This window comes from Perissodus microlepis, chromosome 13 (genome assembly GCF_051167445.1).
Source record: "Perissodus microlepis isolate ML-2025 ecotype Zambia chromosome 13, ASM5116744v1, whole genome shotgun sequence".
In the NCBI taxonomy this organism is placed as follows: domain Eukaryota; kingdom Metazoa; phylum Chordata; class Actinopteri; order Cichliformes; family Cichlidae; genus Perissodus; species Perissodus microlepis.
In genome coordinates, this window is record NC_140473.1 from 26,459,856 (window position 1) to 26,484,081 (window position 24,226).

General features: G+C 39.6%; 1 protein-coding gene across 1 annotated transcript in view; it reads right to left on the reverse strand.

The window, feature by feature from the left end:
• The window catches only part of cdh11 (cadherin 11, type 2, OB-cadherin (osteoblast)), an 88,946-nt gene that overhangs the window by 48,452 nt on the left and 16,268 nt on the right, over positions 1-24,226 (reverse strand). Inside the window, exon 2 of the mRNA XM_084947822.1 lies at positions 1,808-1,865. The gene's annotated coding sequence lies outside the window, so the exon portion shown is untranslated. The remainder of the gene's footprint in view (positions 1-1,807; positions 1,866-24,226) is intronic.

The window sequence follows — 24,226 nt, forward strand, 5'->3', positions numbered from 1 at the left end:
GATGTTTGGCAAAATTACACTATTGTTTTGAAGGAATTCCCACTTCAATATTTCATTTTGGGATTGTTACACTGTCACTGCATCTGCAATGATGCTGTTGTAAGCATTATAGTTTGTTAGTTTCTGCTTGAAAAATATGCATTTGAGTCAAAGAATGCGCTTCGTGTAAACAAAGCCAAAGTATACATCAACAGCAGAGACTCTCATGAGAAATCCCAACTAATACTTGAAACTACAACGTGTCTCATTGAACCTAAAACAGTTGTGCTGGCGATTGTGCAGCAGAAGTTTGCAGCTCTGCTGCCTGACAAGATTAATTCTCCCAAGCCTCAAGCCTTTGGATGAGGCAAAGCTCTGTGGCTGCACTGGCGGTAAGCTGAAATAGAGTGTAATTTAGAAACTATCTCCCCGTATCATAAAAAAGCAAAATGAGTGAAGAGGGAAAATGAATGCTAGTCCTAATGTCCTGCTGTGTGAAACTGGTATGGAATGAGAAAAAAAAAAAAGCAACTGAAAAAAATAGCCCAGGGCAGCCACATGCGTGGACATATAGCCATATAAAAACAGAATAAATTTGTTTTTTTCTTTTAGAAGGAATAGACCGAGAGAGAGAGAGCGAGCGAGTAAAAGAGACCTGAGTGTGACCTGAGAATCTTTCAGATACACGTTTTAGTGCAATTTCAGTTTTTTTTATTTTATAATGCTGAAATTGCACTCATTGTGAGAACCCTGTCAATAAATTGTCATAGTGACAGAAGAGGTCATCTGGATATGTGTCTTCTATTATAGGAAGTGTGCTCAGATGCTGATTTAGAGGTCAAAAAGGTTAAACATCCAATCAGCGCACAGCATAGCTAAAACCTTTTGAAACCAAGGCTCATAATGAGTTACGAGCATAATCAATAGTTGTGACTGGAGACACCGTTCATTGGAAGCCACAAAGCAAATTTAAGCAGATTGAGATGAAGGAAAAACTTTATGTCCAGTTTTAAAACCCATACAGACCCTGTGGTCCAGTAATAACAGAACAATTGGTTTGTCAAATTCAACTTTTGAAATTTATCGTTTTCCTTAAAAACACTCCAAATAGGCCTTTTTCACCCTGAATATGTAAATGTTTTTAAGCCATCGGGCTTCTCAAATTGCTTGCCCTTCATCATCCACGGCATCTCAGTTCTTTTAGGCTTCATCAAATAATTCAAGCATTTGTTTTTATTGTTTTTGGGTCCTTCTGCATATTTCTCTTTTTCCCGTCTGCAGCCTGCAATTGAATGATTAGACTGTGCCATTCTGGAATCGGCTTGTCAGCCTGCTAGCCACAGATAAGCACATTCACGATCGATTAGATCTGCCTTTAATCTATTCAACTTTTTCCAGGCAAATAGAAAAATGCTTAGTATGGAAGATGTGAGGTGTGCGATACAGTGACTTTCAGAACATGTGCCCAAAGGGCAAATGCATTGTAAGCTACATTTTCAGGCATGAGATCACATTAAATATGAATTTTTACAAGTCCTCCTTAACAAGCTGCTGAAGGCAAATACAAGCTAAACATTTTTGAATAATTTTCTACTAATCATGAAGGATGGGGATCATTACTGAGAGAGATGGAGGCAAAACTGCAAAATGTCTAAATGAAAGAAAGAAAAGAAGATGGGATGGGTGGAAAATTAATGGAAGAGCGCCAGTTAAATGTAATGCTAAACAGGCTAGTGGGGCTGATGTCTTAATGGCACTCTACAGGCCTTTTGTTTTAACACACAAACACACAGACATACACAATAGAGAAATAAATGTCAGGACGCACCTTTAGCTCATCACTGTGTTGAACACAAAGGCTTTGTTTCCCGTTAAGTGACAGAGATCTGCCAAAGAAGAGAGAGAGAAAATTTACATTATTAAGATGTAAGACCCGCCATTTACTGGAGAGAAAGGAGCTGAAAGACATTACTTATTATATTGCCATGATGTAATTAGATATGTTTTCATTAGCTGTGCTGCATATTTCATCACATTGTGCATCAACGTATAGCTCAGGAGAAAGAAAAAGAGGATGCACATCAGAATACTGATGAGAAAAGAGGCAGAGAAGAAATACAGAAGTAAGAAGTTGAACTTGTACATTTAAAATGTGCCTTTTGATGAAGCATAACCCAAAATAGCCGTTATTAATTTAAGCGCTCCACAGACAAACTTCTCATAATCTTTACATGCTGAGAGTTTATTGCTGTTGCCCTTAATATATACTGAAATATACTGCAACTTGTGGCTACACATGGATGGAACGAGTAAGCGTAAATTAAACATGCAATTCAGTTGCTGACTTAACCACTTCTGTTCTAAACCATTGCCTGTATGTACAGTGCACCAGCCTGCAGCTGGTTTATGCGTTAGGGTTAGTATTCCTAAAACTTTGACCATAAAGTGTGATGTATGAGCACAGAGCAGACACACTGCACTTGCCTAACATTACAAACGAGTAACCAAGATCACTCAGTTCAGGTTTTACAGTTGTGTTCGTGAATTATTGCAGTTTATATGCCAAGGGGAAAAAAAGGGGGGGACCCCCGAAACATGGTTGGACAGCCCAATCTCACTTTAAGGTCATCAAATACTGTAAAAAAACAAAACAAAAAAACAACAGAAACCTCCACCCCCCAAAAAACCCTCCAAAACAAAACATGGAAGCTTGTGAGGTGTCCTTTGCTGTTGTGCCATTAAACATCCCCTGCGGCAAATGGTGAGCCTGGTCCCATTCCCAGTTTGTTACATATGGGTTTTTGTTCAAGACCTGTGACATTTAAATGCACTGCTTTCAGGTAATTTTTCCAGCTACATGGATCATTTTGTAAAGACTGTTCATTTAAACCAGACCACAGCAAGTGAAAACAACGAGAAACACAATGCAAAGCACTAAGCTTCTAAATGTGACAAACTAGTGATTTATGCCACTGCCAACTGCCCTGCCCTTTTATGCAGAATTTGTTGCGCTTTCAAACAACACTGTTAGCTCCCTGCATTCAGTATTGCCGAATCCAAAGCACCGACACCGAATCTTTGTGACTCTCGCAGCTTCTTACACGGCAGCAATATTTGACACCCTGGGATGAAAACACATTGAGATAGGGGGGTGTCTTTGTTACTGTATAACCAGAATAGAGGTCTCCAAGCCCATGGGCTGGACAAATTTAGTTCATTTGTGTTTATGGTAAAGGTTCACTTTGATTTGCTTTTTAAAATAAACAAATAAAATTGCTATGATGCACTAACTGAAAAAAAAACCCAAACTAGTAATGACTTTATTATAAATGTACTTATAAGTCTTAGTTGTTTAGCCATAAGCTCGTTTAGCCTGGTTGTTGCTCAGTCTTGTTGCTACAGGCAACTAAGCCCTTTTATTATGGGCCTGTTTCTCTAACAGTTTCCCTCCTCAGAACATTAACCGATAAGTGTTTGACATATTGATTGCTATAATGCTGCTATGATGATGTGAAAACATCATCATTGTAGCTTCCATCCATTTGTGCATCAGTCCTCTTCCACGTATCCAATTCATGTTCATAGTTGGACGTGACCTTATCCCAGCTATCACTGGACAGGAGGTGGGGCACACCCTGGACAGCTTGGCAATTAATCTATATAGCTAACACAGAGAAACGGACAACAATTCACGCTCACATTCACACCTATGCCTAATTTAAAATCACCAATTGATCTAACATGCATGGCATGAAAAAATCCCCACACAGGCTGAGAGAGAACCCATGAGCCTCAGCCGGCCAGTGGATTCAAACCCAGAACCTTCTTGCTGTAAAGTAACAGTTCTAACAACCCGCTACTGTTCCTCCCCCGCTTTTTTCTATCCCTTATTTCTTTTATGTTATGTTTTAATGCAGACGCACTCCAATGGAAGCATCAGGGGCAACTTCTGCCCAAGGATACTTTGACATGCAGACAAGAGGAGCTCAGGATGAAACCAACCTCCTAATCAATAGATGACCTGCTCTACCTGCTGAGCCACAGCTGCTCTAATATTTGTATACAAAAAGTCATGAAGTGAGTGTAGGGCAGCAAGTCACAATATGCGATGTCTCTTTGAGTTTTGGGCCAAAAGGTAGCAAGGTTGAAGATCAGAACTGGTAATGAATGGTTTTAAGGAAATGCCTTTATGCATCCATTGCATTCCCACATCACCTGAAATGTTATCCGAGCAGGGAATTGAATGGGAGGTGCTCTTGCCTCTGTCAGTAACCAGCACTGAGAAGCCCTTGAGCAAACTACTTAACCCTGGTCGGTCCCAGTGGAGCTGCTCCGGGCCTGTGCTGGTGCTGAGTGGCTGTACAGTGCAATTCCCCAGCATGAGTGTGAAGCAGAGTGTTGCTGAAAATGAAAATTGGTGATTTGTGCAAGCCTTCATGGGTGAATAAGGGTGAAAGCCAGTAGAAAGCAGTCCAGCAACATTAAATTTGTTCCTTTCCATCTAGTAATTATGTGGGTGTGATGGCACATGGGTTAAGAGATGAAGAAAAATACTGCGAGGGAGATATTTTATAACGTAATAGCTAAATATCAAAAGGCCAAAACTGCCTTTATCTTCAGTGCCACAATTCTTTTATCCACATCTTAATAAATGTGCAGTGAGAGATCACACAGCTCTAAGGACCGAGACACTGCAATAATTAACTGCTCCTTCATATTTTTTTCACAGGAACAAAAGATCAGTACATGTAGCTTAGGAAGAAAATGTGTACAAGAAATGTAGTGCACCTGTTTAATGATGTTTTCAGCTTAACATTTTTTTTGTAAATTAGACACACGGATAAAATGTTGGTGCCTTGAAAGGTACCGGTGGTTTGAGCTTACACAATGACCCGTAAAACCATAAAGGATATCACTTTATCCTTCGGGGACCAGTAATGCACAATGGTGTGCTTAATGTGGTTCGATCACAATAATTACATAATGGAAAATTCTGTTTGGGGGCAAATTTTATTCTTGTTTGTTCAAGGCTGTTGAATAAGTCGCTCAAACACTTCAAAATTCAAAAATACTTTAATAACATAACACCGCTGCTCATATGTCAATCATTTGTCGCTAAACATCGGATTTTCTTGTTTGCTTTACGTGAAAGTGACAGCAGCGGCACTATCAAAAGTTACAGCACCATCAACACCCTCAGCATCACAGCATAACTGACATGCCACAAACACCATCATCGGCAGAACATAACAAATCATCATTATTCAGTGTTGGTAATATTCCTCCTGCATAAATCATTATAGTGATATCATTAGAATCTTAAAGTTGATCGACCTGCTTTGTATGCACAGAACCGGCTCCTTTCACCTTGTTAAAGAAAAATGGATTTTTGTCAGAGTATTATGAGCAACATGTGCTGACACTGCACATGTACTTATAAGCAACAATGGACTACATTGTTAATAACACCAGGGGTACCTTTAAAATGAGGCATGCTTTCTGAAGCTTTGCACTAATCACTATTGTGTGATGTCACGGTGGAAATTTATACCAATGGCAATTGTGCTATTGTTATCATTCTCCAGCTAAATCTGCCTGCTTTATATGCAGAGACGATTGAGCTCAGTCCAACCGTAAAATGACAGCTCGTTATGTGAGGGAAAATGGATTTTACCATGTTGTGGTATTGCTAGGGACCCTGAGACAATACTATCAATACTGTCACATTTTGAATTGGTTCTTGTGTGAAATGTGAAATGCTTGAATAACGGCCTATTGATTGGTAGGCCACTGCCAGCAACTCTGTTGTGTACATGTTTGACTGCATGCACACAACCTCTAGAATGTGATAATAGTTTGTATTGATTTATTTTGATGAATTGCATTCATTTCTGAAAAGTGATTTTTCTGAAGATAAACACAAGGGGGATCTAAGAAGGGATCGGCAATAAATAATACCCAAGAGAAAAAAAAACTTTGAAAGATGATATGATGACGACTACACTCCAACATCTTCTTTGATGTACAGATTGTGTATTTTGATCTTAATTAATGCAAACTACATGGTCTGCATGCTTCCTGTTAGGACCGTTCAGTGCCTCTATGAGGATCTAAGCTACTTGTTTGCTCCGAACACATTTTTAGGAATGTGGTTGTGATATGTTGCCGTATGATTCCTGTTCTCTTTAGTTAAAACAGAAAAAAAAACATAGACATGAAACAGCGTGGACTGCAGCTGTCAGCAGGAGAGACATTATTTAAGGATAAAGACATTTCTCAGTTCCCCATTACTGCAGAAAATAACCACAAGTGTATTTTAATGTGTTTTTTTTTTTAACTGGTCTGCAAATGCTGTAGCCCTGTCAAACTGCTCAAATAGACACAAACAATATTTGCACACACACGTGTCATGTACAAATGCAGACAGCTTAAAATCGAGTCATCGGTGTTGTGTCTGTCATTAGCTAAAAGGCCTCAAGCTGGAGTGAAACCAGAATAATTATTCTGATTATAGTCCTCTAGCTGAGCTCTATCCAAACACATTATACTCCCCCAGATTAAAATCTGGTGTTTCATGTGGTTTCTAAATAAAGATGTTAGGATTTATTCCATGATAGCAGCCAACTGGAATCTTAGCATTACAAAAGTGGAGGAAAGACCGATTTTATGTAGTCGTATAAAAGCAACCAACAATTTTTGATATTTTGTCTGGCCAGGAGATACACTTTGAAGGTACTATTTTTTTCTGTCTGACTCTTCACATAGCTATTGCTCTCTGGCTTTATAGGGCAGTGTAACAGATGACCTTTACATGGGGAAACTCTGCTACAGCTGAGGAGCCTGAAGACATTCCTGACTCAAAGTTTAAGAAGCATTTTGACAGTAATGGATGTATTGAGAAGGGGTTGTCATTTCAAACTGCCTGAAATACAAACCTTCCCCCCCTCTGGCACTCATTAAAACCGCTTAAAACACCAATGAAATGTAATAATCATATCTCATGTCAGCAAATGGGTTTGTGTGAGACAGTGATATGCATGAATGTGAGTGAACACGGCCTTGTAACTGCATGTGTTCACAAGTTTGATGCTGTCAGGATGACTGCAGTGAAATGATGCAAGCAGAATGTGATAGCGGCTTTGAGGATCAGCACAGTGGACGCAGCTGGTCACCATGCACACACACACATATATACCCACACACATTGGCAAGGACTGGTGGATCCCAGCTGTGTCAGTATTATACATGCACCAGTGTGCATTCACAGGTGCATGCGGACACAGGCAGGCCCACATAAACTCATGACACTGTATGAGTGCATAAAAGTTGATGATGCATTATCATATACAGGGAGTGCAGAATTATTAGGCAAGTTGTATTTTTGAGGAATAATTTTATTATTGAACAACAACCATGTTCTCAATGAACCCAAAAAACTCATTAATATCAAAGCTGAATGTTTTTGGAAGTAGTTTTTAGTTTGTTTTTAGTTTTAGCTATTTTAGGGGGATATCTGTGTGTGCAGGCGACTATTACTGTGCATAATTATTAGGCAACTTAACAAAAAACAAATATATACCCATTTCAATTATTTATTTTTACCAGTGAAACCAATATAACATCTCCACATTAACAAATATACATTTCTGACATTCAAAAACAAAACAAAAACAAATCAGCGACCAATATAGCCACCTTTCTTTGCAAGGACACTCAAAAGCCTGCCATCCATGGATTCTGTCAGTGCTTTGATCTGTTCACCATCAACATTGCGTGCAGCAGCAACCACAGCCTCCCAGACACTGTTCAGAGAGGTGTACTGTTTTCCCTCCTTGTAAATCTCACATTTGATGATGGACCACAGGTTCTCAATGGGGTTCAGATCAGGTGAACAAGGAGGCCATGTCATTGGTTTTTCTTCTTTTATACCCTTTCTTGCCAGCCACGCTGTGGAGTACTTGGACGCGTGTGATGGAGCATTGTCCTGCATGAAAATCATGTTTTTCTTGAAGGATGCAGACTTCTTCCTGTACCACTGCTTGAAGAAGGTGTCTTCCAGAAACTGGCAGTAGGACTGGGAGTTGAGCTTGACTCCATCCTCAACCCGAAAAGGCCCCACAAGCTCATCTTTGATGATACCAGCCCAAACCAGTACTCCACCTCCACCTTGCTGGCGTCTGAGTCGGACTGGAGCTCTCTGCCCTTTACCAATCCAGCCACGGGCCCATCCATCTGGCCCATCAAGACTCACTCTCATTTCATCAGTCCATAAAACCTTAGACAAATCAGTCTTGAGATATTTCTTGGCCCAGTCTTGACGTTTCAGCTTGTGTGTCTTGTTCAGTGGTGGTCGTCTTTCAGCCTTTCTTACCTTGGCCATGTCTCTGAGTATTGCACACCTTGTGCTTTTGGGCACTCCAGTGATGTTGCAGCTCTGAAATATGGCCAAACTGGTGGCAAGTGGCATCTTGGCAGCTGCACGCTTGACTTTTGTCAGTTCATGGGCAGTTATTTTGCGCCTTGGTTTTTCCACACGCTTCTTGCGACCCTGTTGACTATTTTGAATGAAACGCTTGATTGTTCGATGATCACGCTTCAGAAGCTTTGCAATTTTGAGACTGCTGCATCCCTCTGCAAGATATCTCACTATTTTTGACTTTTCTGAGCCTGTCAAGTCCTTCTTTTGACCCATTTTGCCAAAGGAAAGGACGTTGCCTAATAATTATGCACACCTGATATAGGGTGTTGATGTCATTAGACCACACCCCTTCTCATTACAGAGATGCACATCACCTAATATGCTTAATTGGTAGTAGGCTTTCGAGCCTATACAGCTTGGAGTAAGACAACATGCATGAAGAGGATGATGTGGACAAAATACTCATTTGCCTAATAATTCTGCACTCCCTGTAGTGGTCAGCGCACACCTAAACATACATGCATGCTCATTTGCTGAAGCAAAGGGTCAGACAGGCTAGATGCCTGTCCATATCTGGCATCCTGTTGTAAAATAAATACATGCTTTTGTTTAAACTATATTGCCCTTCTTTATATACACTCTTTCAACTTATTTTTGGTGCACAGTTCCTTTTAATAAATTTTATCTTCAGGCAGGTATCCTCCTCCAGCTCTCCTCTACCTCCTCCACTTCCTCACACCTCCACTCTGACTCATTACTGAGTCTAAAATAAAACGCACAGGAGATGCAGGTGCAAGTGGCGGCAGTCATTTTGCAGGGGATTGGTTGGTAACTATAGGTCTATTTTTTATCTTTGAGCTCAGACGGCCTGCTCCTACTTTAGTGCTACTCCCACAACACTTGCTCTAGACAGTCGTGCATTTTCCACTTCTCTGAAAACACTTGTTTCTTTGTCAGCTACTCTGAATTATCTCTGTGGTTAGATAAGCCAGAAAGGCTTTAGTCATATTTTCTCCATGTCCAACAGCAAGAACATGTCCTATGTTCAGAATTTAGATTTTCACTGGCTTGAAGTTATACTGAGCTAATGCACAGCAAATCAATCTTTTGACTGTAGTTGTTAGCACTAATTTATATGCCATGCTGCAGAATATCAGAGCTTTAAATTCCATTTATCACACAATACAAGTACATGTTAGAGTGCATACAATTAAATGCATATTTAAAATTCAGCTGCTGAACAAGGCTAAAATCACTGGAAAACTTAACTCAGTGCTAACACTAAATCTGCAGAAGGTGTGAACAGCAGGCGCAGGTGTAAGGTCACTGTTAGACATGTTGATACCGTCTGCTTTTAAAAGGAGAGTTTGATCTTAACAGTCATGACAAGTTGGAAAACTGTGTAGTTTCAAGAGTATTGATTTTTTTTCCCTTCAGAGCCTCTAATTGATTTATTTTTACATTCTTAAAATATGTAGCAAATCTTTTCTTCAGTAATACTCTGAAAAACCATTAGGACCAAGTACAACACCTGTAACAACTTTTTCCTCAAACACCACACATTGCATGCGCAATTACAAGTTCACAAAATGCATTAGTTTTCCACCAAAGTGGGCAAACTGCTCATCCCTGTCTGTAAAAATGTGCTGCTCTACCAGGCTGCACAAGCAAATTGTCACTGTGTCGTAATGACACTGCAGGTTCGTTACGTGACATGGAAAGTCTACAAGGACACTTGTCCTGTGAGCTGATTTTATTGCCTAGACTTTGTAATTACATTTCAAGTCCATGGAGCACTGGCAATTTGATGGCAACATACTGTAGATGGGCAATTTGGCTGAAACCTGAGCTATCAGTATTGTCTTCGGAGATGCTACATTGATTCTGCCCTCCTATTTGATTTTGTACCTGGGAGAAAGTACAAAAACCTATTTTAAAGTCATTGTGTTCCTCACACTCAGCATTTCAATGCTTCTTCATTTTCATTAATGTACAGAGCCTTAATTAGCAACTGCACATTCGTATTTGGACAAAATGGTTTTTGCTCTGTGTATATCTGTTGTTTCTGCAGGTTTCATTGGATTAGTATTTCCTCCTTTCCATTTATATCACAGATTAAATACAATAAGGAAGGTATAACTCTCATTTTACTATTCAAAGATAATTATGTGTAAATGTGGAGTGGAGGATATATGAAAGTGGGACACCAAGCAGTTCGAACAAAGTTTTAGACCTCTAGTTTTTTTTCTGTATTCTAATTTTGTATTGTACTACTAGAATATATTATTACTATAGCCTGACCAGTATGTCAGTGTAACTGGTTTATTGGCTAGCTATTTGCTGATATGTTGGTTTTGGCATTTATAACAGCCAACAAATGAAAATCAGAAAAGGTAAAGTAGAGACAAGGGAAACATGCTTGATAATAATAGTTTTATCAATGGAAGAGGGCAACGTGTTTGGAACACGACAAAAACTAAAAGCAACTGATCTAAGCAGAGACATGTAGCATTAAAACAAGAATATCTTTAACCTTTCTTGCCATATTGCTTTAGGAAAAACGTAAAAAATAACTACACATAACAAATATCAAGAAAATCTGTTTGTTTCAAGTGTCGGAGAGAAATAAATTGCCGATATATTGGATTTTTAGGCCACCAAATATCTGAAATTATGTGATTTTTTAAAAATAATATTTGCACATTGCTAATTCCTGAGCAACAATATAACACTAAGACAATACAAGGCTTTCATTACATGTTCTAGTTGCATGAAGGCAGAAAACAAGTCATTGTGGTCTGTTGCTAGGTGGTTGCCAGGCTCCTTGATGGCTAGAGGTTTGCATAATTGAGGTTTTGTGGATATAAATGAGAAGTTATTATCTATGATATAAATATGTTATTTTTATAAGGTGTTATAGTGTTGCTGCTTTTATAAAAAGGTTAAGGTTATTTTAGCCCATTACTAACAGTTTGCTTGGCAACATGCTGTCATCATCAAGATCAAGATGTGTATGTGTGCCAAGTTTGGTTTCTCAACTCTTGATCGTGTAGGAAAAGTTGGCAGACAAAGAAGCTCAAACACAGACAAAGATTTTTTTATATTATAGTAAGATGTCTGTAAAACATTGATAAGGATTAAAGTAAAAATTAATAAAATTAGTCAGTAAGTAATTAATTCACATATTTTTTGGTTTATTTTGTGCTGTCGTTTTTGGCAGTTTAATAAAATAATACATGCATACTAAAGTATCCTTGTGAGGCTTTCAGATCATTCTTACACAGCTACTCAGTTCTCACAGAGCTGACAACGCTCACCTTCAAGTTGGCCTTCTTTTTAATTTTAACCACACACACAAGTTTCTCAGATTCATCTTATGTGTTAGTGACACTCTCTAGTAACAGATACAGACTCAGTAGGTGGAACAAATGACCAACCATGTGGTCACATCATTATTGGTTCCATTACTGGTACCAATGCAGTGACGTTCAAAAGTTACACTCTAATTTTACTCTGCATCTATGTGCAAAGACTGCAATCTACATGCAGCGAGTACTTACACAAGCAATTAATGAAGATGTGTAATAGTGACAATATGAGTGAAGGGAGAGATGCATTGCAGGTGACTTGCTGACTTAGAGAGACAGAGAGAAATGAGCAACAGTCATTTAACTGACAGGCTGAGAAGGAGGGATGAAGAGCAAAGGAAGAGAGAGGTGGTGGATAAAGAGAACTCAAGAGAGAAGAGGAGAAGAACCCAGGAGGGGAAAAAATGCTTTTTCCATATTCAGTTCTGCATGGCTGGACCACTTATGTATGTATGTGCACACCCAGTTATGACTTGCCTCACTTGTCAATGATTTTCATTTAGATAGTTTGTTATTGTATGACACGCTCTCTTACTCATATAGCAGTTCAGGCACAAGTTCACACACAAATATGTACTCGCATGAATATATGATAATCTCTCACAAAACCAGCTTGGCAGTGTGCAGTTACTCGTTAAAGTCTGTTTGTGGCATATAAAACGATCAGCCAACCTCAAATCTGACTTAAAAATGAAAGTCCGCAATCATATAGCTTCGGCTGACACAGCATCACACGTGTAAACATATGGCAACATGACATCCACAGATATCTGGCAACAGTGGGACGGAAAAACTCCCTTTTAACAGGAAGAAACCTCTAACAGAACCAGGCTCAAGGAAGGGAGACCATGTGCCTTGCCCCACCCCATGGGGTAAGTGGAGGAAGACAGGACAAAGATACAGTGTGCCTTGAAAATGGCAAGCATCAAGAATCCTTCAGTAGCCACTCATAAGTGCATCCAAGAAAGGCTGCATAGTTTAGTAGTCAGCCTACTTTGGTGGTTATAGGTGTAACATTCAGTATATTTTGACTTAATCAACTAGTAAATAACATAAATAAGAATATGTGAGATTCTGTGGGTCATGTGCCAAATATTCTGGTGGCCAATACAGTGCCCTGAAGAGTAAGAACATTGCTCTGCTCCCAGAACAGCAACAGAAGCCTGTCAGCTTTTCCATCAGTTTCAAACCCGTAAGTATTTATGCCTCACTAACTTTTAAAGTAAGCAAAAGTAGCAAACACTTGAACGTAATATGTTATTCAATCACTGTGTTTTTTGTTCCCTCAAATGTTTCTCACAGAAATTGTGTAGTGTGCAAATACATAATTAACTTGATCATGTAGGTATTTGTTTTCTTTATGATGATTGCTGGTCTGATATACTCAGCCCTAACCCAGCTTTTTATTTACCGCTCCATCACATGGGTTCATGTAAACACAGGCTATCATTGTCCTGCCCACTAATTAATGAGTCCAGTCAGAGTGCTGGATGCCTGCACGCGCATTCTGCCTCCTCAGGGAAAACCGCAGACAGCCCCGTGAATCACTGCATTCAAATAGTCTCATGGTAAAAGAGCAAAAATGATTGAATACCAAAAGGAGAAATTCATGAGCCTGGATGAGCGATGATAAATGTATTAGCACCAGATGACATTTCCATCACTACCTCATCGATCACCTAGGGGACATTTTAAATTGTGGCCCGTGTGTGCGTCTTTGTGTGTGTGTGTGATATGCAGAATCAGACTGTTTAAGAAGTGTGCCCCTACTAAACACACGCACGCATTGTGACAGATATGGGTGCAAAGAAGATGTGGAAATTTGAGATTGCTACCGTGACCCTGATGTGTATGTGCCACAGATTTGTCTTAATTTTTTTATACCTATTCACACCTACTCCTCTTACGATGTGGAGAAACTTCCACACATTGCAAAGTGGCTGAAACTTTGTACATGCAGCTGAATGCACAATCACTCTGATCATATATTCTGCTGTTGTTTGCAAAATTTTTCCATGCATGCAAATGAAAGATAAAGGTGCATCTAACTCATGACAAGGAATGTGATCTGCAGATGATAGTCAAACAGCACTTTGAGAGCGATGGGAGATTGCATCCTCCTCCGATGCGATCCCTTGTTTGCAATTTTTGAAGCTTTAGATTTTGATCTGATTATGTAGGTTATTCCTTTGCCCATGCTTCACCTTTTACCCAAATTTTATGAAATTCAGCTTGGTAGTTTTTGTATAGGCTTGCCAACAGACACACAAACAACAATGACATTTCCCCACTAAGGCAAGATGCGGAAGCATGAAGCTTTCTAGCCACAGGTTGAGTTTGAAACAAGGTGCAAATGGCTCAGTAAATCTGGCTCTCACTGGCTCTCCACTCTGGCCTCTCTCTTGTTCTTTTGGTCTGTCTCTTGGTATGCAGCGACCACTCTCTTGCAACTCAGACTCTCTTATCTAAATCTCCATTCAGACTGAGAAAGAGACAGAGCTGGGGAGAGAGAGTCAGAGATAGATAATACAGGTCACTCTCCAATGACAACTCTAAAAGGCATCTGGGGAGAGGAGAGAGAAGGAGAGCAAGGGAACGAAAGGGGGAAAAAAGAGCTGCTGCAAAACGTTTTATGGATTTCTGTTCTAAGCTGAGACCATGGAAAACATGCAGACTTAATAAGTAGCTTGATATGAAAGTTAGTGTACATCTGGTGATTTTCCAGGCTCACAGCGTCTTAGCCATTTATTTTAAGATCCGCTGAAAGCCTGTGGCATTGATAAATCAGCAAAAATATCCACCCCGTGCCCGAGTAATGGAAAGCTAAGCTGAGCAACCATGAGCAGCATTAATGCTTATCAATGCAAGAAGGAATTTGTGCCTTTTGTATCTTTTGTCATTTTGATGCCATAAATAAGTCCTCACTCATTTTGCAGCAGTGCTGTTTTCGGTTGTTTATTCCTTTCTTAAGGTCATTTTAGTCATGTTTAATTTACCACCAAAGATACGTATAAGTATTTTTATGACATCTGTTTTTTTCTCTCTCTTACTCGTCGCACCCTGTGTTAATATTTGTGACTGTTGAAAGGGAAAACTTTGTCAGTCATTTCTCAAAATAGCTGCTGATCATAATGTCAAGCAGAACCAGATGGCCTGCTTGCATAATCCTGTTTTCATTGGTAATTTTCATTTTGCAGGCATCTGTAAAAAGTGTAATAGTCTAGCATGTAAAGAAACAGAGGTTGCAGATGTAGGTGTATAACTGGGTGTGTGCCAATTTTAAATGTGCAACAAAACGTATAATTGAACTATCCCGGCCATAATATTCTGAGAAAGGTGAAACTGGAAAGTCATGAGTTGCACTGTGACAAATTGTGTTATCTTGAATGTTTACAGAGTATTGTGGTGGCATCAGAGCTTTTATTGTTTCCTGTCAGTTTCTATCATATAAACAAAAACTTTATTCTTATGTCATCAATCATGCTGAATGTTGAGCTCGATGTCCTAAACATACATATTTACACTTCATATTATACTATGCTTCAACACAGTGTGCACGCACACACAGTTCATACTATTCACCACCATCCACCCCTACCCCCTATTTTTAATCTCCTCTTCTCTCATACACATGAAAACGAGCTGATGTAAAGTGGAACTGATATCTAACGCTACACGTAGACACTAATATACATTCAAAGAGACACATACACACACCCACACTATTTTTGAGTTATGTTTGGTCCTAATCTAGAGAAGTAGTAGAAATGAGAAAGGACCATTAGATGCATAGATGTTTGTTCTATAATTCAGCTGCTCACTGCAGCACAGCTGAGTTGGACGGCGTTTATAGATGTTCATTTATCTCTCCTGATTACTTTCAATCTTCTCTTTACTTTACCTGCTTTTCTCTGCATCTCTGGCAATACTTCTCCTCTGTCTCCCTCTCTTTCTTCTAACCTGAGGCAGGCAGTAAACTCCTAACTAAATTGAATTTGGCATGTTCTCAAACTGCTGTCGAATATAGTGCTGGAAGCAAATGCCAGTATTTTCATTACGCCTCCAGATCTTTTCCTATAATGATGTCTGTGCCACTGAAGCAACTTGGAAGTTGCAGTGAGAGCTATAACACGACTAGCCAGTTCATCAAAGACAGAAATCAGCATATTAGAATCAGACAAATTCAAAAACACAATGATGAACACAGAAATCATGTTCACCCATTGTAGGCGAGGATGCACTGAGAGATACTAGAGAGGCTGTGAGAAAAGCTGGCTAGTCTGCCCACACTGCAGGCATCAAAGCCTGAAACAGGACAGTTTACTGTGTTCCAGTGCAGTAAATCTGGAAACAAATCTACTTCGTCAGGCTGTTTGCTGTTACTTTTATTGGCTTTTTGAGTATGCATTGAGTAGATCTACACCCCAACACAACATTGCTTCTCAGGTATCTCTCTTTTTTTAGCATATTGATACATTTTTAGTCATTTTTCCTTCATCGGCCACCCTTTTTCTTTTCCCTTTCCCATCCCCATTCTCTATAAGCTCCTGTCAGAAGGCTGAACCATGAAGTCAGTTGTGATCCATCTCTCTTGCCTCTCTCATTCTGTATGTGCTATCAGATCTAGTTGGTATACCTATAGTAAGCCCTCCCGTCCAGGCTGAATGATTGTTAAAAGCCTATTGAGTTTCTTTGCGCTGTCCTTATACAGGTAATACGATGTGGTGTATGCACTTAGTTTTCAACTTGCGTATGTGTGTTGGGGATCTGCATGTAATATGATGCAGTCTTTTAATTTAGGAAAGGAGATGCAGTCAGCAGGTAGAGGTTATGACCTCTGTTAGAGGACACACACACACTGTAACTGAACATGAAATTGATTTCAAGGTAAAGTATCAGAACATGAGAACATAATGCTAATGCCGGGGGAATATGTGACTGCGATCGCACACCTTTGTATTCTATTCTCCAATTATTATATAAACTGCACATATAATCTGCCCTAGAAAATCATTAATGCAATTCGTGTTATCTACACATTTCTCCCTGCAAACTAATTGATAAACTTTGGCTACTTGATGTATGACAAAAGAGGAAAATGTTTTCATCCTCAATGAATTATTTTGCACATTATAGGCATTATTAAAAGAAATAGCTTTAATTAATTGAATGTGTTTAATTTGATGAACCATCAACAGGTCTTTGGGTTTTGATCAACCTGTTTTACTCCACCTAAGAATTGCTGAGGACTTGATTGTGGTTTTGCATTAAAGTCGGTTTTGGAGCCACACTGAAGCTGTCGTCTTCTTGGCAGTAATGACTCGGAGAATCACTCGTAGAGAGCTGAGCAGCAGCAGTAACTGGATCAATGAAGAGACTGCAGTTAGAAAATAGGGGTCGTCGTAATCAATTAGAACCTTAACTGCTGCTGGAATGATAAAACATCAGCTACTGGAGCATCTCCGGCCACATATGAAATTTTTTTTCATTTTGAAAATGCTGCTTAAATATAAAGAGATCTCCCGAATAAAATTACATTTAAACCACTGAGATATCAATGAGTTATGCCCACACGTATTCACATACAATGAATAGTTTATTGTATCGAGTGAGAACTTGGGATATCTCAATTCATCATCTGAAACAAGCCATTTCAGCTCTTCATTCTTTAGGGCCATTTTTCCTTTAAGCCAAATTTCTTCTGATACGACTGCCCCTCTTCAGAAATAAAAACATTTAAACAGCAGATGAGTTGTGGTTACAACTTTGGCCGTGTTTAATATGGACACTGAGTATTGTAGCTATATATAGAAAAGCTATAAAAGACCCTCTTCAATTTTTAAATTTTAGGCCCCAACTTTCATTGCTCCCAAATATCCAGCTGACGTGTTTTCTGTTGGAATAAAACAGATAACAGCAGGGCAATTTGAAGTCAAAGACTCATTTTGCTGCACCATGCAGCCCAAATCAAGACTTTGTGTACGAGGTAGATTTGCTTTCAGTTTGCGTGTGTCCTTCAGCTTTATCCTGCACTGCTTTTAATTCTTTTTTTTCTTTCTTATTTGCCTGATCAAAAGGCTACAGGCCAAGTCCAAACACCCTGCAAGTGTCAAATATTTTTCCACTTAATTGGCTGCTATTATACTGCCTCACGTCAACACTTTGTCATGTTTCTCTTCTGTCTGGAAGTTTAACTGCCAGTTATCCATCTGTAATGTTAATGGGAACCTGAAGCTATCTACACATGGTGATGCAGCAGGTGTGAGCATACCTTTGCTTAAACAAGTAAATATGTTTCATCGTCTCTTTTAAATGCACCGTGGCAAGTAGGAAGTTTTTTGCAAATGCATAGTTTGCACGTGGGGAACGTCATTCTTTTTTTTCTCACTTCAAAGCAAAATACAGGAAATTGTTTTCTGTCCTAACGCCCTCTGCCCAACTCTAATCATAGTTTCTCTCATCTCCTCTCCCATTAAAAAATAATCTCATCATTCCATGTGCCCTGTGCCAAACTAACCTGAACACAGGATTTAATGTCAATAGCAATCACACACACACTGCCGGCACTCAAACACTAGGGCAGCACTATAAATGGTTTATGTCACAATCTTTGTCAAGCAACGCACACACCCAGCACCCATCACAGTATCATACAATCTCACACACATACAAACATACACACACTCCCTCAAGCACCAGCCATGGAATTGAAAAGCACTTCAGAAAAATAATGGAGCTGTGGCAGCCCTGAAGCATGTAAGTGTACATTGCTATGTGTGGGAGGTTTTTTTAAACTTATGAATGTGCGTAACTGAGTGTGTGTATGTGCGTGCATTTGTGTGAGAAAATGTGCAATTTTGTAGTTTTACAGCCGTGATGCAATAAATGGTTGTGGTCAACAAAAGCAGTTGACCTATTTGCAAGGACAGTTGTGCAAATGTGTGTTTGAGATGGACAGCGTGAGAAGGTGTGCGAGCTATGATTTGGATGTACACACATACAAAATATGTTTCACAATTATTTCTTAAGTTGTCCCATATGGATTTTGCATATAATAAACTTAATTTACAGTTTACAACCACGTGACTGTGGAATTGACTGAGTTTATAATTGATTTTAAACAGCACACAAAAAAAGTAATGTTAAGAACTGCAGTGGACTGAGAATACTCCTGCGACCGCAGAAGGTCGTGTAAGATGAACAAAGAATATAAATAGCTTAGGAGTAAAGTAAAGAGGATTTTCTTTTATCTGTCATTATTCAGACACATCAGTTAGATAAATAGATGGATAGAGAGTAAGAGAGAGAGAGAGGGATGGTTGCTTTGCTTGCAGAGACTTGGCTGGTGATGAATAACCCCATCTGCTTGTCATTACTACTAGAGCTACTAGTGCTACACGCGCACACACACAGTAGAATCTGTCACAGATCCCTTCTAAACAGCCTCAGGGGATCCAGGGAGAGAGTGAAAGATAAAGAGGGGGGAGAGAGAGCAGAGATCCTGGGTGTGTCCTGGGCCGTAGATAAGCACAGAGAGGTTGTGCTATGGAAATGAAAATCAGGACAAAACACACTAGGAGGGTAAACACCTGTTCCTCCCACTCCTACGTTTCCAAGCAAAACTATCTATTTTTAGTGGGCCATTAGACCAGATCTTAAGGGTAATTGTGACATTAGCTGGCAGCCTGGTATCATAAAAAAGTGCATGATTAACATGCCAGTTTCCTTCTTACAAAATAATTGCGCATGTTTGGATCTATACCTTTGCTAAGAGACAACGGTGAGATTATTAGCGAGTTAGCGGTGGCCTCTAGGATCCCTGATAGCTTGTGCTGATCTACAACCTTTTGAAATGAAGCCCTTTCAGGAACTGATTGAGCTTGAAGTATTAGAGGTTGATTATGGAGGGACAGGACCAGAGATCAAACCGATCTAAGGGAGGTTCACAGTGGGTTCGCACTCCTACATGTCCAAGCATTTTCAAGGAAGATACTGATATTAAGGCTGTTATTTATCTGTGTCAGTTAGGAAGTGACACTGAATTCAGATGAGGAGTCACCAAGACACACAAAGAAACTAATTTTCTCCGTGCTCTACCTCAGTGGTTTTACATAGACCTATATAGCTCATTAGAGTGTAATCTCTAATAGTAAGGTAGCCAATATTTTATTTGATATGGCTGCTTTAGGCAAGTGAAATGTAGTTAGAATAATGTTCGCTTAGGAAAGAAATTGCTTCACAATAGATGACTGAAAAATCCTCATCTAGGCAGGTGAAAAATGCTGTAAAACATTTAATAAATGAAATTAATTTGGAGAAAAGTTTTCTTTTACAATGTGTTAGAGCATGAAGAGTTTTCAGCCTCTAGTAATAGAGAATTAAAGGAAATTCACTCCATATTTTGGAAACCCACGTAATTTTCTGGGGACCTGCCGATTGTTTTGGAGCTATTTTAGAGCTTGAGGTATTTTAAATCCCAAAGCTGTTCTTGCTCCACTGTAGTCTTAAAACAAAAGCCCAGGTCAGTCGTCTTCTAATCAATCCAGCCAGTGGACTTGTAGCCATGATAATAGCCAACACCTGGAGGACATGCCAAGAGCTGAGACAGTGTTAGTTGTATTAAAAACAGAGACTGAAACATGCACAAAGTGAAATAAAAAACTGCCTAATAGCATTGTATCCATACTGATGTGCTCAAACACCCAGGTTATGCACTCTTTTTGGATTAAAGTTGCTGAACTGCAGATCAGAATGATGTAACCACCCAAGGAAGAGTCAATCAAAGTGGTTGCAGAACATCACAGCAATAACTGGCAGTTATTTTTAGTTGCCATTTTTCTGGCCTTGTGATGATGAATAACATGGCCTCACAGTTAACTTGCTGTGTGTGCGTGTGTGTGTGTGTGTGTGAAGTAGATGTGACGCAAGTATAGGAAAAGTGAAACGATTAAAGGAAAAAGCAGCAGAGCCATCCAATAGCTCCTCCAAGGACACCATAATTACAAACGCTGGCTTTTTAATGTGACTCAAAACTTCAGCTCTCTGTCTGTGCTACTCATACACCTCCACACTCCCACATACACACACACTCACACCTTACTGTTTTCTCTGGTCCCTTTGTGGTGAGTGTACAAACGGTTTTGAAATGTTTTATATGTGTAGAACAAGGCTACTTTGTCTTCCTGTGTCGTACTTTTCTGACACACACAAAGACAAAGATAAGGGGAGAAGCATCATTACCTGTGAGCGCAAGTAGGTATGATGACATCCATATGCAATACCTATCTATTCACATCTCTGCCTAATCTCCTACCAAAAACTGATGTACAATATGCTGCAAACCCTACCTTAAAACGAGCCAGTAGCTGATCCCATTGCATTAAAAACATAGTTTATAATTCTATAAAGTGATTTGCCGTTTCATTAAAAAGCCCAAACTTCAGCATAATTCTACAAGAGCAGCTCCAGTTCTCAAATAATTCGCCAACACAGCAATGAAAGCATCAGTTTTCTAGACTTGTCACATCTATGGCTAATCTTTTACTCAGAATTTGGTTGTACAGGTGCAGGGCAGTAGGGCTTTCTCCAAACAGTCAACCTCTGTTCAAATGCGCATCCCACTGTATTGCGATACAACACGAAGTTCCCTTTTCTGATATGTTGCAATACACTAGGTGACCAAACAAAGAATTCAAATAGAAAAGACTGTTCATATTTAGACACACATTCACATGCTTTGTAATGCAGACAGTCTGGCGTCTTCTCTGTCACTGTGGAGGGAAAAGGTTGAATGACAGGGGGAACAGGGTGAGCTGCTCCTGACTGTTCAACAGGAACAAACAGACATAAAAAAGGCCATGAAAAGGACAACCATTTACATCACAGTCAACTCATTTGTTACCCATTTACTATTTGTGTGTGTTGTATTCTCTAACCTCCTACTGTGTCTCCCTGCGGGTCTGGCACACACACACCCACACACCCACCCACACACACAGACGTACTATTAAAATAAGTGTCCCTTTGACTGCAGTAGTGTTATGTAAATGAGTGACATCTCTCACACACCAAGCTCTTTCCTACTTTACAGCTTTGTCTTTAATAGCAACCCTTCACTAATATGAATTGGTAGGAAGTCTTAACCAACCACTGTTTCCATAACGATAGCCCGCCTCCTGCAAGACCACCCACACTCTCCTGTTATTACTGACATAATAAATTTCAGTGTCCATTAAGTTCCAGCTCTTTGGCCAGGTGAACTCAAAGGTTTTTGTTTTTCTAAAGTTTAGTTACATTCTAATTTCTATGTGTTTTGTTGTACTGCTATTGTGAACTCTGGAGGAGCATCGATTATATTGTTCTTATTGTGTAGCAACCAAGGTGACCAATAGGTCAGTCATGCACAAACCTTCATTGTTTCTTTAAGGCATGTTGAAAAGGCAAATGATCTGCTGAGAGCAAAAATCTAATTAGGTGACATTAGAGTTGGCATTTGAAAACTTCTCATAAAGGCTTTCCCTGACTCTATTCATCAGTTTGAAGTTTGCCTCTGTATCGCTGAAATCTTGAAGATTCTGGACTTCTGTTCACATTTGAGTGATGGTGCACATGATGCACTTTGCACAGCAGTGACTGAATGCAGATGAGGACAGTGCTCCGTTATCTTTAAGGTATTAATTAAGGTCTAAAAGTATTTTTTTTTCATACTCATATTGTATGTGCTTCAAATCGGTTCCATCGATCATTTTTAAAAGAAAATGCCACTTCTTTCACCGCACTGTGTATGGTTATATTTTGAGTCTAAAAGTAGGTAAGTGGAGAGGTAAGATTTCAAGAAATCAAGAGACTGTATGAAATATGAGAAACAGTGGTGGTGAATAAACCCAGACTTTGCTTAGCATGTCCAACCAATCAGGAATGCCAAAAATAGCTTGATCGTTATCCAAAACCACACACACGCTCATGCAAGTTGAAGAACTGGAGGCCCCGGCCATGGAAAACTCATCAAATTAGAGTCTGAGAGGGCCAAAAAAAACACGTCTGCAAGAAAAAAAGAAAAGGAAAGAGAAAAAAAGTCAAAATGGCATCCCCTCAAAGCTCAAAGCAGGTACTATGAGTGTGTGATTGCTGTCAGGCTTGGTTTGCCTCAACAGAGGTGTTGGTAACTTGGAAACTTAAAACACACACACCACACTTAGATGGCCAGTGATCAAGCAACGCCTGCACTTTGTTCCCTTTTTGCATCATTCTATTCTTTGTCTCTTCTCTTTTCCATTTCTGTAGTCCACCCTTTCCTTCCTCATTTTATGTATTTTTGTTTCTCTCTCCTCCTCTTCCCCTTACGTATATTTCTTCCATTCCTGTTCCAAAATTATATGGAAAATTCTGATTAGTAGCTATTAAAAAAGCCATAGATAATTTTGAGTAGATGCGGTTTAAGTCAAATCTTTCTTTAGCTTCACGGATGTAGAAATAACCTTTCCAGTCACATCTCCAGTCATTCATTTCATTCGTCACTCATTCTTGTTGGTTGAAAACCCGCCTCATCAAGAACTAATAAAGCGTTTCAGCCCCGTCTTTTCCCACCTGTATTTGCCCTAATATGCTCTTATCTTGCAGCTAAAAGCTTTTCTACTTCACTGCGTTGCTCTCATTTCCCTCCTGTGGCTCTGACTCACTACACTTCTCAGTACTCAATGCTGCTGATGTTTGTAATCTATGAATTTTACAATATTTTGTTATTGCTGTGAGTGTCAGTTCCGTGTAAAACACACACTCTGGACACGATTTTTTGTTTTTTCCCCGGAGCATTCTCAGAGATTGTGTAGTTCCTCTGATGAATAGAAAAGCTTTGATATTAGATCTTTCACACAATGTAACACTTTCATTTAAAGACAGCTGAGTTTCAGGTGAGATAAGGAAGCAGATATTATGTATTGACATATTGCGATTAAAATTATGTGTGTTTAGGCCATACCAGTGACCTGAATTACACCTCAGTATATCTAAGTCATGCTTCTGTCTGTCTGCCTCTCCTCCTGCTGTGTGTCTGTGTCTTTCCTTTCTCTATTAGTGTCTGTGCCTTCAGGCTTCCATCTTTTATTGTTCTGGACAAATAAAGAGATCACACAGAAAAGAGGCCTACAAAAATCACTCCCTCACACATGTACACACGCACGAGCGCGTACACACACAATCAGATGGTTCTTCGGATGAAAGGGGCATTGTGGTAGCATAGCTACAAATCCCGGCAGCCCTCAGCACTCAACAGCTAACACACACTTACACCCCCCCCCCCATACACACACACAATTCTTATCGGACAAAACGTTCCTTGTCTTAAAGCCTGACCCGTCTAAACACACAACACTCACACATACACATGCACACAGCGTCATAGAGGTAGATTACCCTCATTTACAAATGTATGGCTTTGTGACTGGAGAGCAGTACCCAATGA